General features: G+C 41.3%; 1 long non-coding RNA gene across 4 annotated transcripts in view; it reads right to left on the reverse strand.

Annotated features, from left to right (window-relative positions):
* The window catches only part of LOC124241260 (uncharacterized), a 71,477-nt gene extending 55,918 nt beyond the window's left edge, over positions 1–15,559 (reverse strand). For 3 of the 4 annotated variants that reach the window (XR_006889155.1, XR_006889157.1, XR_006889158.1), the window contains exons 1-3: positions 15,376–15,559; positions 14,167–14,259; positions 12,679–12,748 (exon numbers count right to left, since the gene is read on the reverse strand). This is a non-coding gene — a long non-coding RNA (uncharacterized LOC124241260). Of the gene's footprint in view, positions 1–3,645; positions 3,735–12,678; positions 12,749–14,166; positions 14,260–15,375 lie in introns of all 4 variants that reach the window. The other variant, XR_006889156.1, reaches the window with a different exon arrangement.
* Between the last annotated feature and the right edge of the window lie 1,041 nt (positions 15,560–16,600).

Here is a 16,600-nt window from a genome sequence, read left to right on the forward strand (position 1 = left end):
TTACGAACACACTGTTGGGGCCAAGAGAGAAGCAGGGAGACCTATTAGAAAGTCTTTGAAATAATGCATGGAAGAGATGATAGTAAATTAGCTCTTGAAGTTAGCGATGCTTCAGCCTTATTTTGAGGGTAGATTCAGGTTTTGCTGAATACAAAGAGAAGGAAGAATATAAAGGGAGTAAGTTTGAAGATAATTAGGAGTTTACGTTCAAGATTACACACCCAAGTGAACATGTGAGTGACTGTTCATCCAGTTCTGGTGCTCAAGAGAGATGTCCCAAGTGTGAGCTACACGGTGCAGAACAAGGCCACGTGGGCCTTCAGCTCTCTGTCCATCTCCTCTGTGGCCGGAGGTAAGGAGGCGCCTCCTCACCCCTTCCTGCTGTTGTTCAGACTCCTGGTCTCCCTGACTAGCTCCTGGACAGAGGTGCATGCACACCGCGTGAGCGCACACACACAGACACGCACCCCTCCCTGGGACCAACAATAACTTTCCAAAGACTGTAGAGTCCAGCTCCATTTGTAAGAAAATAGCATTCCTCTAAGTTCCGGAGGTGAGAACTGCTGTGCCAGCCGCTTCATATTCCAAGAAAGAGAGCGCTGAGCACATCGGTCTACAGCCAGTTTCCCGGGTAAGTCTGGGTGAGAAGCCTGGGTAGGTTCTCACTTCCCAGCTGCTAGACTCCAGAGCTCACAGAGCGTCCCCTCCCAGATTAGAGGGCGAGGACCCCAAACCAAAGGCTGCTCGCACCCCAGGATGCAGGGCCTGTCTACTGTGGTTCCAATCCAGCAGACAGCGTTCCATCAGAACCAATCTTAAGTTTTATTCTACAAGTACCCTTCGTATTAGCAACCATGAAAAAAATTTCAAAACACAACCTGACTCTTTGTTCAGTGTAACACTTTAAAGTTAATACTAATTGAACCTCCAAATAGGCAGAAGCTGAGAACATATCTGGACACTGAAGGAGAAGTGCCCTGGAATTCAGACCCTGAAGTGGCCTTGGAGCTTGTTATTCCAAACCTCGTCTGTAAGACTCCAGCCTTTCTGCCTCCAAGAAATTCTCTTCCCCTTCTTGCTGTTGGTCATGACGGGTTGGTGCCTTCATGGGGCCTCCCACTCTCCTGCTCCCTCCCGCTCTCCTTCTTCTTGAAATAGGATATAAGATCAGACCTCCACATCTCTCCATTCTTAGTGATACTTCTAGATCTAATTGTTTTTTTTTTTGAGGAAGATTAGCCCTGAACTAACATCTGCTGCCAATCCTCCTCTTTTTTTGCTGAGGAGGACTGGCCCTGAACTGTCATCCGTGTCCATCTTCCTCTATTTTATGTAGGACGCCTGCCACAGCATGGCTTGATGAGCAGGGAGTAGGTCTGCACCCGGGATCCAAACCAGAGAACCCTGGGCCACCAAAGCGGAACATGCAAACTTAACCACTGCACCACCAGGCCATCCCCTAGTTCTAATTTCTTAATTTCTCTTCTAAGGCTGCTTTTAATTCTTTCTGAATAGGTAATGAGTGTAAAACTTTTCAAATTTTTTACACAATAAGGAACATGTTATTTATCAGTTTGGGAGATTTTTTTGGTATTTCTGCTAAAAAGACTTCTGTTATCCTCATGTGAGCGGGAGATATTTGAAGATAGTAAAGGGACTCCTTGTCAACACTACTATCAAGCTAGGCCTGTCAGAGCTGCGCCTGGGCTCCTTTTTCCCTGCAATAGAGCTCTTACTGTCAGGCATTGCTGTGTGCAACCACATGTAAGGAACGGCTGCTGTCTTGAAAGGGTTCAGAAGCTAGTGGTGGAGAGATGGACACGTACCTCAATAAATGCACCCTTGTCAAAAACATTTTGATAAAAATAAGGAATATGGAATTAGAGAAAAATCTAATACAGCCTTCAGAGAAAGTCTACAGTCAGATGAAACATCTACACTGAGACTGTTCAGGGAGGTGAGAGACTCCAGGGGGAAGGGGCACCCAGGCAGGTAGAAGAGTAATGAACACACAGAGGTGTGGACTAACACGACCTCTTGGAGGAGTTCGGTGACCCCGTGGCTGAAAGAAGGTGGGATTGGGGAGGAAGAGGTAGCCAGAAGCCGGCCTCTTATTCAGATGGGGAAAATCTCTGTAGGCTCTGCTAAGCACCCTGGAGTTAATCCACCTGACAAAACGGAGTCCAAAAGGGAGTCCATGAGGATTTTTTTTTTTTTTTTTTGAGGAAGCTCAGCCCTGAGCTAACCACCGCCAATCCTTCTCTTTTTGCTGAGGAAGACCAGCCCCAAGCCAACATCCATGCCCATCCTCCTCTACTTTACATGTGGGACACCTACCACAGCATGGCTTTTTGCCAAGCGGTGCCATGTCCACACCCGGGATCCGAACTGGCAAACCCCGGGCCGCCAAAATGGAACGTGTGCACTTAACCCAGCGCCACCCGGCCAGCCCCTAGGAATTTTTAATTAAGGAAGTAGGAAGTGTTACCAGGGTCACTCTGGATAGGATGCTGTAAGACAAGGGAGCCGTCGGGTGGCGACACCATCTTCAACATCCCAGAAGCCTGGCGAGGCTCTGCCACCCTTTCCCTGGGCCATACAGCTCTGAAAGTTGACCTGGATTTTTAAAAGATTCTATTATCCCCTCAGCGACGTACTTTTCAGGGAACTACCTTGTATTAAAGCAAGACAAACTAAAACAAAGCACATATTCTATTCTATTTAAATATCTTTTGGAAATGAATTGATAATAATTGGCATGTAAGTGTCTTATAAATGTCTTGACAAGATTTAATTGATTTCAGCGTCAGCCAGGGACACATCCTATTTTTGTGTTTGATTCTAGGTTTTAATTCTTCCTTATGGAGCCACATACTATTTGGCTTGACAGATTCTCATTTCACTATGACCTGTGGTCAGTGAAAAGGACTTTATCCGTGCAACATGAGTTGGGGAAAAGAAGGAAGGGGAAAGAGGAGTATATTAGTCAGTTTTTTCCAGAGTAAGAGAATTAATAGGATATGTATAGTTCTGTGCTTGGGTTATCTATAGTTCTATACACATAGACATTTATTTTAAGGAGTTGACTCACACATTTATGGAGGCTGGCATGTCCAAAATCTGCAGAGTGGGCCAGCAGGCTAGAGACCCAGGGAAGACCTGATATTGCAGTCCAAGTCCAAAGGCCACCAGGCTAGGGAATTTCCCTCTGGCCTGGGGGAGGTCAGTCTTTTATTCCATTCAGGGCTTCAACTGATTGAATGAGACCCACCCCACATTATGGAGGGTAATCTGTTTTACTCAAAGTCCACTGAGTTAAATGTTAATCTTATCCAAAAACACCCTCACAGAAACATCCAGAATAACATTTGACCATACAGCTGGGCACAGTGGCCAGCCAAGTTGACACATAAAATTAGCCATCACAAGAAGAAAAGATAAAAACAAAGGATAGAGAAGGCGGCGAAATGTGTCCATGCGTAGAAGTTGTATGCTGTTGCTGAGTGTGGGCCAGGCCCAGACGTGCTGGGGACACACAGGAAGCATGGCTGATTTACTAAAATAGGTTAGGCGCCAACAAAGCCTAATATTATTTTAGGGCCTAAGTTAGCTTGAAGATTGAGACAAAAATGGACTTTCCCCTACCTGATTCTCTGCAGATGCCGTAGAAATCAGCATATAGAGAAGTGCTTCTCCTGTGGCTTCCCAGAACTCACATACTTCTTATGTTATGTCTATGCAAAATAAAATATTTTTGCTATCTTAACAGGTCATGGAAATTGCCATGGGAATGATTCAGCTCTGACATCCAGCCAGGCCTTGCTCCAGTGCCCTGTCACATCCTGGCATGGCCTATGTGGCTTTAAAACACTTTAGAAGCTATATTTAAAGATTCTCAGAATATAAAAATTTGATCACACATTCCTTTATTTTTATGCTCAATTTTCTACTTCATCCCCTCTCACTTACTTTCCACTTCAAGTAATACCTCCTGTCAGAAGTCTGTGGTATCTAAGGCTTTCCTCCCTCGCCCTTCAAGGCAATGAGGGTTCTCCCAGTGAAAATTCACCTTAAACCATCCTCCTGTCTTCACCTCAGGCTGACTGACCCCTAAGGACGCAAGTTCCTACAGAGGAGGCCTTCGTTTGGTTAGTTCTATACTCTGAGGACTTCGTGCAACCAAGCAGATGGCTGAGAGATGAACCAAATGCCCACATTTTCACAGAGCCAAGGAAAAAATTTTGGAAAGTTTTCAAAAACTGGGCAGGTACTCATTTATGTGGAAAGTTTTCTATACCCAGATTGACACTTTATTAGGATGGGATGTCTTAAAGTAGCATGAAAGTCTCCTGGAAACAGGAAGTTATTTAAGATAAGAAGTCAAGTGAGGGCACTTCCTGTAGCCTCAGTCACAATGTGCTTATCACGTGATTACAACAATATTCAACCTTCGAAAATCAATAGTCCAGTGTCCTTAACTTGCTTTCTTTAAATTCAGGAGCAGACTTCACCTTTCCTTGATTCAAGGCGAGGTGATAGCCAATTAGCAGGAAAGAGGAAAGTGAAATTAAAACTGTATAAAGAGGTTTTCACAATGGCCTAAGAAAAGAGAGCCTGTGAGAATAAAGATACTCGTAGACAGATGAAGAATGAGATGGACTCAACTACTTGAATAACGTCCTTCCTAACTGATGAGAAAGGGCGTTCTGCCAATGTCTACTTGACGCTTTAGGGAAAAATGATCTTTCTTATTCAATATAATCATTTTCAGGATTCCTTGACTATGAGGAAAAGTTTCTGAAAGATTAAAAAAATAGAGACCTCTTAATATGTTAAAGGTGAGGTGATAGCTGAATTGTTCTTAGTCTCTCGTCTTTCATTTTTCTGGAAAGTAGTCCTAAGAATGTGAATGTGAATGAATATATCTATCTATTGGGGAAAAGTGCCAAGAAATTGCCATCAAAATCCTGAAATTTTAATTAAAAAAAGAATTAAGGGACTATAAACTGTTTTGGCTTTCCTATCTTTGATGTCTTCTCATATTTTAGCTTGACTCCTTTAAGTGGAAAAATATGTAAATTGAGATTCAGAACACTTTTTCTAAATTCACAAAAATTAAATAAAATCCTCAAACCTCATGACATTTGATCCCATGATAACTGTGGAACCAATATCAAATGATCCTCAGGTTAGGAAATTAAAGAAATGAATGACCATGTTTGACAGCAGGCCTGCTGAAAGATTTGCCCCAGTGTTGTGAAGGTGAGCAACATACAGGTAAAGGGCCATGTTCGGAAGAATCCCATGGATGTCTCCATCACTTGGTTTATGCAGCCAAGGCTAGTCATGGTTCTCTTTGCATTTATTCTGTAGCTTCTCTCATGGATGGTCTAGCATTAAGAGTTACATCATCTTTATCTTCATTTATCTCTGAATTGTTCAACTGCAGGAAGAAGAGCTTCTCTCCATTGCATCAAAAGTAGTCCCTAGTCCTACCAGCAAAAAGTGACATAAAATGAAGAAGAAATAATTTTTGGAAACTTCAATACATCTTTGCTGCTAATCATCAGATCAATGCAATATATTCTCTTCCCTCTTTCTCTCTCTCTCTCTGCCCGCGCCCTCCCCCCCCAACCTTACTCATGTTTCTGAGTGAATAGTTGGTTCATTATTTGACCTTAAGAAAGAAATCACTACTCAGGTGATAAGTAGCAATTGGTAGCAATTTCCCTTCATGAGAAGGAAAGTTCTCTTAAAGCAATAGCAAAAGGGAAAATGTAACTTGCTGCAATTACCTGACTTCCTCTGATGGCCTCTTTTTGGCATATATCCACGTATCACAAATTCTTTTCTAAATTCATAGCTCGGCCCCCATTTTCTCATTTTGTGTTGTGAATATCCTCATAATATCTCAAGGACTCTTCACTCTCTCAATCATTTCCAGGAAGAAAAGAAAATGATTGTAAAGAGGAGAATATTCTTCAAGGAAACTAATCAGATAGTGAAGAGATTTAAAAGCAAATTTAAAGACTTGGAAAGTAATTTTAAAAAAAAGAAAAAATCTTTAGAAATAGGTATTGCATCTGCAATGTTGTTTTAAAGTACTTAAATTGAGTTAGGGAAATGGATTAATCAGTAGAGTGCATTAAACAGAACCAACTAATATGATTTCCAGTCTAAGGATAAATTAAAAAAAGAAAAAAGCTCCAAGGCCAATCGTTATTTGTTTGGACAGTTTCAAACTAAGGAGGGACAACTGTAAAAACATCTGCAGTCAGCTGGAACTACATTTCCGTCACCACAGGGCAGCTGAGATTCATCCAGCCATCTCTTCTAGGACATCAAAAAAAGATGAGCCTAATTGCTCTAGCCTCGGCTGGTTAAATAGTTAAGTGCAGGGCTGTGTCTCACTGTGTGTGATGGAAAATAAATGACCTTGTGATGGATTGAAGAATAGCATCTTGATGAAACTTCCCTCCCCAACCCTTCCTGGGTGTGCAGCACGAAACAGGGTCAGCATGATACTCCAACTCTCACTCTTCAGCCTCATGGCAAATAGGAGACGCTTTTAGGAACTGTGCATAAGAGATTTTTTTTTTCTGAGTCAGAAGCCTAACCCTTTTGGGGGGAAATGAAGCTTCCAGACTACAGCCGGGTAGTATCCTTTTGAATTAAAACCGAACAAAGCACTGTCTCATGAGACAAATTAGCCCCATCATAAATGTAAAATTTACTGAACTTATTTTGCCAGAAATTAGTCACCACTACCTCATTGACCTTTTCTATTCCATTTTTCTTCCTTGATGTTTTTGTAGTTGTAATTATAGTTGTAGCCACACAGCGCATGCATCTTACAGTTTCTTCCTCTCAGTTTTCTAACGGTGATGTCCCTTCACCATTCCTTTCCTCATACAATGGCCAGTGTTGAACAAGTAGTTACATGAACATACGTCAGAAATTTGGTGTAGCCATCACCATTGAAGCGCTACGAAAGAAAACACTTCACTGCATGCCACGCATCTTCTCGATCTGTTACCCCCTAATGTGTCATTTCACTTTTCATAATGTCATTGAACTGCTCCTTTATAAGACGCAGCATTCCACTTATTGTACATGATTTAGAACTTTCTACCTACCTTATTAAAATTATGTCATTATGCGATCTTTTGTTTTTTTTTCTGACTACAGTTATTTCCATTATTTTACCCTATCAGTGTTCCCATAAAAAGAACAAAGAAAGAAACTATTTACCATTTGCTCATTTCAGATAAACATTCTTCTCCTTATCACAGATGGAACAGAACATAAGAACTTAAATAGTTTCCTTGGACACAAAAGTAAAGTTCATTGTGGAAGAATTCTGAATAAATCCAGAAAAGAGACACAAGAAAGATTTTTCCTTTTGCCATTAACAGGAGACAAAGCATTTACATAAGTAACATCTCTAAAGCAGAAGGTACCCAGACCCATGGATGACTTCAGGATCTCTGAAACCCCTAAAGTGGAAGGTAAAATCCACTATTCATGTATATTTTCTGCAAAAATTCTTCATCATATTCTCAAACAACCCAAAAATAATTTTAAATAAGCTTAAAGGGAAACTGCTTCAATCTACTATTTCTTTCTTTTTTTTTTTTAAGTATGCTTTTTGGTCAGGAAGATTGGCCCTGAGCTAACAACTGTTGCCAATCTTCCTCTTTTTTTCTCCCCAATCTCCAGTACACAGTTGTACATGCTAGTTGTAAGTCATTCTAGTTCTTCTATGTGAGATGCTGCTACTGCATGGCTTGATGAGTGGTGTGTAGGTCTGCACCTGGGATCCGCACCAGCAAACCCTGGGCCTCAGAAGCAGAGCACATGAACTTAACCACTAGGCCACAGGGCTGGCCCCCAAATCTATTATTTCAAAGAAATACAATTTCACCCTGAACAGAATCTGGAAAGAGGTAACCATATGAGTTACCTCATGATATACAGACATAGTAAGTTGGAGGCAAAGGGGTTGGGGTGTCAAGGGCTCCTGGTGTGAATTACCGATGAAAAAGTTGCTGGAGACTGATGTGCATGTTGATCTAATTGGCTTCCTATGAGAAAACGGAAGACACTTTGAAGGTGACATATCCGAGAACTATGGAAGTTTGGGATCCTAGATTTGTGAATTCAGAGTCAGACAAAGCTGTGATAAAGCTACAGGAGACAAGAGAAGGGCGGACTTGTGCACTACGGACTGCACCCCCCACCCCAAAATGACCTAGAAGATATTTGAGATGGCTAGACCTTCTCCTTGGATGTGGACTCTGTGTGTTCCAAGAACATATGCTGGTTGTATTCTAGATCTTTTTATTTGATCCTATGGGATCTTTTCCTAAATTCTTCAGGAAATCTGGGAATTGTAAGAAAAAGGGGATTGCAACAGACATTGGAAAAGCCATGTTAACCATGTGGTAATCAGATAATATACGCTTTAATATAAAAAATGTTTGAGAAAACATTTCCCCTGTTGCCAATGATACAGGAGGAAGAGAGAGAAGGAAAGATGGGGGAGGGGAGGTAAGGATGCAATGGCGAGATTCCTTTCTGGGTCTGAAGTATCTGAGAGCTACAGCAAGTTACATTGAGACCGTAGGTGGCAGAGTAAAGTATTATCTTCACAGCAAAACCATTCGTGAGAAAAATATGAGAGGAAATCCTGAGAAAGTAAAAGGGCCAAAGTGTTCTCTGGGTAGGTTTCAAAGCCTGAGGCGGTCAGACTTACCTTTTTATTATTTTTTTCTTATTACCTTGACTATGACCTGGGCAAAGAAGAATTACAAATAGAGAGAGAGGGAGGGAGAGATGGATGAATATATAATCTTACTAGGTGAAATATACATTTATAGAAACTCCTATATTTTAATTTCTTAACAGAAATAAATAAGCAATTACATATATGATTAGTCCCATTTCTAACTCAAATTTATGGGACATATGTTATGAATGAAGGAACTAGTTGATGGTAACTGGAGAGTAATAGTAGATTTACATAGCTTCTCAAAAAGGAAATTTGTCTTGGGGCTGGCCCAGTGGTGCAGCGGTTAAGTTCCCACATTCCGCTTCGGCTGCCCGGAGTTCGCAGGTTTGGATCCCGGGCGTGGGCCTGTAGACCACTTGGCAAGCCATGCTGTGGCATGCGTCCCACATATAAAGTAGAGAAAGATGGGCATGGATGTTAGCTCAGGGCCAGTCTTCCTCAACAAAAAGAGGAGGATTGGTGGCAGATGTTAGCTCAGGGCTAATCTTCCTCAAAAAAAAAAAAAAAAGGAAATTTGTCTTGCCTTCACATACAACAACCAGAAGACAAAGCAGAGGAAGGATTTTGAACACAGACAAATTGCATTTAATTAAGGTAAAAGGAAGAGAAAGAGAAAGGAAATAAAGCTTGTTTTCTCTTCACAGATTTACCGACACAGATGAAGATTATTATGAGCAGGGTTTTCCACAGGTATCACATGGGGTCAGGTGACACACTGTGTGGGGCAGCCACTGTCTGATGATGTCAATGCTAATGAGAGTGTTCTCATTCTTGTGCTGGAAGAACTCAGTGATACTGAGATTGTTTTCCTGGACCTTTAGGTAGAACCGAGTCCTAGAGTCATGCAAGACTGACACATTTTTAAAGATGGTTTATTGTTTGTGACAGAATCCAAGTTTTAACCTACTACTTGTAATTAAAAGAATTATATTTGAGAGAGGAAATATTCTAGTTAAGAGAGGAAATATTACTAATACATTGCTGGTAACAGTGTGACAGATAAACCAGTTAGTCACAAAAACAGTTAGGTTAGCAAGCTCAAGTTTTGGGTTTCCCACTAGAGCTATCTGTCTTTTTTCAAAACACATTTCTAGGATAAAGTAATAATGATGGTAATAATCGTAATAAAGATCACTAACAGCACCACTAGTGACAAGAACCTAAGAAAACCTGTAGAGACCCACTGGTTTAAAATGTTGCACAATTTTCATGGGACCAGAGTTGGACACAGAAGGAAAGATGCTGGAAATCTACCCTGGGGACGGTGACAGTTGGGCCTGATGACCACAGGAGAGGGTGGCCATGTCTCCTGGTGGGAAAGGAGACAGAAAGATTCCGGGTCCTGATAAAACTGCAGGGAAATGTAGCAGAATTGGGAGAAGCTCACGTCCCTCTCCCAAGGGGATCTTCTCACAGCCTGAGATGACTGTTTGGCGTCACACCCTAACATCAAACAAGTTATCAAGTATTGCAAGTTTTACTTAAATTTATTTAAAGTTTTAATTTACTTAAAGTTTTAATTGGGTCTACTTCTAGCATCCTGTTACTCCCAAGTGAGCACAATCAGATTTCTGTGTGTTAGTTTGAAGCACTAGTATGCTTAGTATGTGTCACCTCACAGAGTCCAGTGTGAGCAATGCCCTTAAAGCTGCACACATCCCAGTTGTGTCTAACACACTCCCCAGGGCTCCGCATGCTGGCTGTGCATTGTCACCCACGCTCACGAGATCTCTTCTAAACACGGATAGTGAAGATGAATGAAAATGGCAGAGTAGGATCAAGTCATTTAAAAGGTGACAGGCTAGTGAAATAACTGAAGAATAAGTGACTGCTAGGGGCTGACTACCTCAAGCTCTCTTGGTTAGTCACAGAGCCAGAAACTCCTCATTACAACCTTCACACCTAAGTGTCCTACACTTGCCAGACACAGTGCCGTTTTCAGCTGAGAAACTTTTACTTTACAGAAGTTAAGTGAAGACTCAAATTAGGACCTCTCTGATTCCAATTTTTTTTCTCTTAACAACTATGCTATTGGTCTTTAGGATTCACTACACTCTTTACTTTCTTTTGGTTCCACCAAAGTGTCTAAAATTCTGCTTTCAGCATTGTTATAGAGGCCCAAGAAAATATGGTGATTTGTCTATAGAACACTATCTGGAACACAGCTACATTAACCACAGAAGGATACTACTGGTATTTGATTAAGTTTAATGAGAAGATAACATTTTTTAATGGCTGGAAGTACAATGATGAATACAACCTGAGTTTTGCCCTTGTGAAGGTTCTGTAATACACTGGAGGAGACAGATATGTAAATGGATAACGCTATTGTTCAAAGGGCTGTCATGGAGCTCTGTAAATGCTCACAGAAAAACAAGGTAAAAACGTAGAACATAGAAAACAAGCGCGGACCAGGCTAACTGCTTGGAGACACTTGGGAAAGCTTCGCAGAAGAGCTGGCATTTAGACTAAACCTTGAAAAGACAGAAATTTTACCTTGGAAGGAATGTGGGAGGATGTTCTAGGCAGGTAGAAAACAGCTATGAAAAAGAAAAGAGTGAAGAAATGTACTAATGATAAGAGCTAAAACTTGAACACTTATTCTGAACAAGACCCTATTCTAAGGGCTTTAAATATTGCCTTGTTTAATCCTCTCAACAACCCAACAAGGTAAGTACTATTTGCCCTACTTTATAGACAAGAAAACTTGGAGAAACGAGATTACAAGTTTGTAAAACTTGGAAGTGGTGAACGAGAAAGGTGACTCACGGTGGCACTCCCTGGGGCCCACACAATGTGTTCAATGAGCTACAAGTTGGCATGAGCAGAAATTAGACATATATGGAGAAAGAGGACTACTAGATTCAGAAAGGGACTTGTAGGCTAAGTCTTGTCTCATCTTCCAAGCTAAGGTGTTTGGAGTTTATCCAAACGTAGTTGATGGAGAACCACTGAAGAATTTTAAACCAAGAGAATTCAATATGTTGTAGAAAAATTGTTCTGGCAACATATGTATATTGGATCAAAGGAGGGTGAGAAATTAGAGGACAATTGGCAATGAAAAAGTCAAGGGAACACAGGTCCAAGAAAATCCCCTGAAATTCATCAAGCCCAGTTATCTTCCTTTGCAAAGTTAGTGAGGACCAAGGAGCCAAAACTTCAGAAGGGGACACCCTGGTAGTTGTGCCATTTGGAACTCTGATGAGCGATCTGGGCCAGAGATAGGACAGTCACGGAGGGTTGGTGACTGTGCTTATTAAGATCATTTAGTGAGGACTGAAAAGAGAAAAGGTCATCTTTGCTCCCATTCCCCTGCTCACATATTTTTACACTCTCCTATTGTCTCTCTCTCTCTCACTCTGTCTCTCTCTTGTCAATTTCTAAGCATTTATTCCCCAAAATAAAATAAATAAACAAAAATCACTCCGACTCTATATCACTTTCTAGCTCCCACCCTTTTAGCGTTCTTTCTCTTCCCAGCCAAGCTGCTTGAAAGTGATAAAAGTGACATATTCCTTCCCTTCATTCCCTTCCTCACCTCCCATGCATTTTTCTACCAACTACCATCTGCTCTCTGCCTCCAGGACTCCACAGACATGACTCTGGCAAAGGGTAACAAAGATGTCTTTATCATCAGAGTTCCTAGACACTTTTCAGCCTAGATCTCAATAATCACTCAGTATTTTAGAACTTTCCTTAGCCTAATATCAAGGGGAAGTCCCTTCTCCTTTCCAAAGTACAAATGGTGAATTAGTTTCTTTTTTTTTTAATTAAGGCAGTGACGGATGGATTCTGAAGCTCCAAAGAGAGACCTCAATCAGAAGAGTTTTCGTTTGCTTGTTTTTTAATCAATTCCATTTATTTCCTGGAAATACTTAAACACTTACAGTTTTCTCTGCTGTTTGCCGTTGATGTCCCTTCCCTTGAACTATTTCATATTCAGCAAGAAAATGCTACCTGAGAAAAGAAATTCATCCACAGTCAGTCTCCGAGGACATACCCTCGTAACCACTCTCCCTTGGTGAGGTAACCTGCCTCCCTCTTTCATTTTTGAGATGATTCGCAATATGTGATGGTGTCGCAATTTTTTTTGTGTCCTTGGGGGCACTGAGAAGGGGAGTCTCTCTATACTTTGACAAAAATAGTATGAAGAAATAAGCATGCAAAAAATTCTCAAAGCCAGACTGATAGATACAGAGTGAAGAACATTCCTATGTTTTTAGCTCTTTTTTACTGTACAATTAATATAAATTATCTAGAGAATATAATGAATCAAGCCTCATAATCCCATGCTCCACTAGCCAGAGTTTATCAACTCCTGCTGAAGTTTCCAATTAAAGACACATTGTTCCATGACAAATTTCTCCCTAAGCAAAGATTGTACAAAGATTCACTGACACAGTTTTTATGACACTATTCTCTTATGATCCTTCTTCTACATTTCTTTCCATCTGGTTTTGAGGTCCTCCTCTCCATACTCTTAAAATTGGCACGCCCTGAGTTTTTTTTCCTTGGTCCACTTGTCTCTTTTCTCTTATCTCCCTCCATGATCTTGGTATTCTCAAAGTTTTGATGATGTCTACAGATGAGCCCCTTTCTCTCCTCCTGGGCTCAGAGCCATCGCCTTCCGAACGTAATAGATAACTGGATGTGCCACAGGCTTGTGACCCCAAACTCAACACATCCTCAAGGGAGCTTGCGAGCTATTCAAATTCCAATCAAATTGGTGACTCTTAACATTTTCTCAATCTGAGATATTAGTACTATCAAGAAGCCAATCAGTCAAGCCAGAAATTGTAGAGTATTCCTAGATTACCTTCCCAAATGAACATTCGGTTAACTCCGCTGGTACCCCTTGCCCCAGCACGCCAGTGCCTCCCTTCCTCACAAATTTAAATTGCCCACTCTTCCCTGGACGGGTGTCTGACTCTAAAGTCAGAAGGCCAGGAGAGGCACCTGAGACCACTATCTTATACACCCCTCAGGAAGACAATGAGTGCTTTCCTAAGGGTAGTTGACGCAATATTTTTGCACCCTTATATTTGGGGTCTTTCAATCACTATGTATGGAAATTTGTGAACAAAAATCTTTGAATCCAATACTCATAACCTGTTGATATTGGCCAAGACTTATAAAAGATTAAACTGCGGTTTAAGAAGAAAGCAATTGAGAAATACGACACCAGGAATACCCATTAGAGAGTGAATACTGAAATCCATAGTTAAAATAGTAGCTTGCCTTCTACATGGCTCACTTGCCTCTACCATTCATCTCATCAAATCTGTAAACGACAGCATCAATTGCTTCACTAGGGTGAAGACAGTCTCCCAGCATGTATTCCATTTACCAAGATGTCACCCTCAAGCAGAACCTACCTGGGGCTTCTCACAATATCTATTCACGTCAAATTAAATTATCTGGTTATCTCATTCTGATTCCTTATATTCACTATAAAAGGATCCCTTCCCCTGCAAAAAAGAAAAGGGAGAACAGTATAACTGAACAAACGTTTAGGATGGTAAAAAGAAGAGTTTGCCTCCCATCTCGCTGGCTTGTTCCAGAGACGTAAGTAGAGTTTAATTGCATACACGATGCCCGTGACTTTCAGTTTTCAAATCAGTAAAACAGAAACGTGTATGTCTGTAACTTATCCTGCCTGAGAATCCATTTGTGATTTGGCCAACTCAGCTAAGTCTAAACTTGGGATACGATTTAATGGAACTCAGTTAAACCCTATGAGTACTACCTTTTGTTGACGCAAATGAACAAGATTTAGTTTCCAACTGATCAAAATCATTAATTCACTCATTAGAGCTATAAATTGTCCATCGATTTTTATAGGGGGAAACGATTCATGCTGTATAATTACAACTCAGAAACAGAAATTGAGTTTTCTCCCCAAAGATTCATCTGTTTGACAACTCTGACTGAGTTCTCTCTTGTTAAAGTCCCCATAAAATCCATATCTTCCTCGCTATGACCTCTGAAATCTTCCACAGTCAGGGAAGAAGAAAAAAACCCCGAAGTGTCTCTTACATAGAGTCGCCTCCCTGGAATTGTGGCTGTGGCTGTGGAACTGGCTTCATCTGCCAACTCTTTACTGCGGGAGGTTTTCTAATTGATAATGAGCTCCTTAGGGGAACATGATTTCAGAGTGTAAATTAATAATCGTTTTCAAAGCACGGCACCTGATTTTTAACAAGTTATCTACCACATTGTACGTTACACTTTGCAATAAACTACTCCTAAAAAGGCAAATTTACAAAAAGAAAAAACTTTTTTGAGTTCGATGGTACACATGTAAACAAATCAACAATTGTCGTGACCTGCTTTTCTAAAATACAAAACAATCTCTTGAGTGGTAAAAGATAACTTGTTGAGTTTAAAAGTATCCCAATCTGAGAGCTGAGTATAGACAGGGCAGGTGTCTCTTAAATCCCAGCTCATTGGGATATATGCTGAAGAGTGTTTAGTGAAACTCAACATAGAAACAGAAATGTTGACTTAAAAGAAAAAGAAAAGAGAGAGCCCTTTAGGTCCTCTGGTCTATCCCAAATGGGTTCTCAGTATTTTTTATAACCTACCTCTAGGGTGGCCGGATAACACACTGGTGATAAAGCTTTTTTGAATAAATAATTCAGTAGCCAGAGAAGGTAAAAACACCGTTGGTATTGTAGCTGAGCGTTTTGTTTTCTAATTATGAAGCAACTTGGAAGGCTGACGCTCCGGGGCTGAGTGATTTCACCAGGTTTGTTCTGTGGTTCCCCATTGTCGCCCTTGAAAAGGACATTCCCACAGAGCGGGCTCTAAAGACAATAAACAGCGTGTGTAAAAAGAAATGACATAATATCGGGCACTGATAAGGGGAGCTTTTCCCAGGGGCCCGGGGACTGCGGGAGGGGCTGGGCCGGCCTGGAAGGAAGCGTCCACGCGGGCGGCTCGGGCGCAGCGGGCTCCACACAAAGGGCCTGGCCAGGGCGGCCCGCCCGCCTCTGTGAAAATCAATCCCAGGAAGTCTGATGCCATGAGCCATTTCCTGTCCGCTGTGTGGGAAATTTAACCGAGTGCAAACGGCGGCAACAATGGGACAATATATTATAATAAACAGGAAAAATAGCATTGGCCACGGAAATCAATGGCTGGAGTTCATGAGGCATTCATGGGATTGACAAGTGAATAAATTAAAACCAAAAGGTTAGGACATTCAAAGAGAAGTTAATTTTATGTCTGCCCTCGAGCTCCCCTTTTCAGACTCGAATTAAGACTGTGTATAATAAAATGAACATAAAGTCTTAGATGTACAAAAAGGGCTTCGTTAGGACCTACATCGTCAGAAACCCAGAGTCTTTTATACACGTCCCCATGCGTGTAGAGTCGCTGCTCACGGCGCATTAACAACCCCCTCGACAGCGTGACCAAAGACTTATTTAGAGGAGTTTCTTGCTTTAAATAAACCTGCTCTCAGCAGCCAACTGTTCGTCCAGGAAGTGAGGTGACACCCCAAGACGCTGAAGAAGTTTACTCAACCAGAACCAAAGCGGGATGTGTGCAACTCAGCTCTTTAATTTAAAGAAGCCAGCAAAAGCCACACGAGGCCCCTCCAAACCCCAAATGATTAGAAACAACCGAACATAAGGAACTCTAAAGCAGACTTCAGTGACACCAACACTGATCGATCCATCTCCCTGCCATAGCAGCTTCCCTTTTTAAAGATGTTTTAAAGTTTGGCTTTTTTAATAACAAAATGATTTTAATTAGAATTCACCACTGAACCTCGGTTTTGCAATAAAGCATTTGACACACCAAATT

This window comes from Equus quagga, chromosome 6 (assembly GCF_021613505.1).
Source record: "Equus quagga isolate Etosha38 chromosome 6, UCLA_HA_Equagga_1.0, whole genome shotgun sequence".
NCBI classification, from domain to species: Eukaryota; Metazoa; Chordata; class Mammalia; order Perissodactyla; family Equidae; genus Equus; species Equus quagga.